The sequence below is a fragment of the Paramisgurnus dabryanus genome, chromosome 20 (genome assembly GCF_030506205.2).
Source record: "Paramisgurnus dabryanus chromosome 20, PD_genome_1.1, whole genome shotgun sequence".
NCBI lineage: Eukaryota > Metazoa > Chordata > Actinopteri > Cypriniformes > Cobitidae > Paramisgurnus > Paramisgurnus dabryanus.
Genome location: NC_133356.1, coordinates 27461660 through 27463212, shown reverse-complemented (window position 1 = coordinate 27463212; position 1553 = coordinate 27461660). Strand labels below are relative to the sequence as shown.

General features: G+C 41.9%; 1 long non-coding RNA gene across 1 annotated transcript; it reads right to left on the bottom strand.

Moving 5' to 3' along the window:
• Positions 1-369: 369 nt before the first annotated feature.
• On the bottom strand, positions 370-1024 carry LOC135730741 (uncharacterized). Its single transcript, XR_010526081.2, has 4 exons — positions 909-1024; positions 747-817; positions 588-658; positions 370-462 (listed from the first exon to the last, which is right to left on the bottom strand). It is a non-coding gene; the product is annotated as an uncharacterized lncRNA (long non-coding RNA).
• Between the last annotated feature and the right edge of the window lie 529 nt (positions 1025-1553).

Sequence of the window (1553 nt, the reverse complement as noted above, 5' to 3'; positions counted from 1 at the left end):
ATAACTGCAGAGCGGGCGAGGGCTGGATCTGCTGAGCCGGTGCGACACGACCCCAACGTGTACGCCGGCCCAGAGGACGCACAACCTGCACAGGTTTCTGCTGTAAATAAAAAAAAAACAGGAAAAAAAATGCATGTAGACTACTTAAAATTGTCATTAGTCAAGAAGAGAGCTCTGGTAAAACTCTAACCTGTGACACAACCACAGACAGACTCCTGCCAGGCTCCAGGGCCTCAGGCTGTGCAGAAGCTGATAAGATTTTAAAAACAATTGTGCATATAAGAAAAACTGATAGCACTGCTTGGAAAATGAAATGAATTTTTTTATAACTTACAGATTTCCTCTGACAGAAGAGGTCTGGGGGTATCCTGCTCTAAGGCTCTACTACTTACAGTAGGAGCAGCAGGATGACCTCGACGTCGCTGGGGAACCAAGGAAGGTAGCGGGAAGGGATGTACGGGTCTATAAATAAACATTGAATTATTTAAGGACTACACAATTGCGGTTTACATATTTGTTTTAATAAACATGGCTAAAACAAAAACGGCAACAATTAATTAAAACAAAAGGCTAATAGCTGAACTCACGAAACGTTAGATCTGCGTGTGCAACGTCTAACGATCACTTCCACCTCCTCATACCGCTCTCTGACAGTCCGCTGTAAATATAACAAACTGAGACTTAATAAATGATCATTAAACTACTTTTTAGCTGGAAATTGGCTTTAGGTATGATCAAATTTGAACCTGTGCGATGTCAGCAGAGCGTATCCTGCCAGGGCCCAGACAACGGAGGAGAAGCTTAGGGTATACAGAACCTGATAAGCAAGAACAAATATTACAAGTTTGAGAACAACTGTAAAGCCCTTAAATGTAAATAAATATGTATCAAAAAATTTCAAAACTTACGTATTCCCCTAGCTTGACAATTGGTGGAGATGTAACGGGACTCAACTAAAGACCAATCATTTCGAGCATGCAACGGCCTTGGTGTAAACTCCTCAAAAAGTGTACCACTTGGCTGTAAATGCAACAAACAGAGAATTAATACATGCATTTTACTACTTTGTAACTTGGCATTAGTTATGATCAGGGCTCTGGTAAACTCTAACCTGTGAAGCACAAGTGGGACACATTTGAGGAGTCACTCCCAGAGGTCGTGCAGTACTCCGAAATGAAGGTCTGTAAATACAAAGAAAAAAACAAATGTTTCCTTCAGCACTCATCTGAATCATTACAAGCCCACTGACATTATAACACAGGGGTACCCAAACTCAGTTGTGGAGGGTGGGTATCCTGCCGAGTTTAGCTCCAACCCTAATCAAACACATTTTAATAAGCATACTAACTAGAAACTGAGGCGAGTTGGAGCTAAACCCTGCTAGAGACCGCCCTCCAGGACCGAGTTTGGGTACCCCTGCATTAACAAGTTCATGAATTTCAACCGATTCTTTATATTATTTACTGTGAATGTTTTATGTTACCTTTTAGTGAGACAGCCGCTTACTGTCACAGATATCCGCTCCGAAAACCTCATGAGAGGTCTTCGGGGTT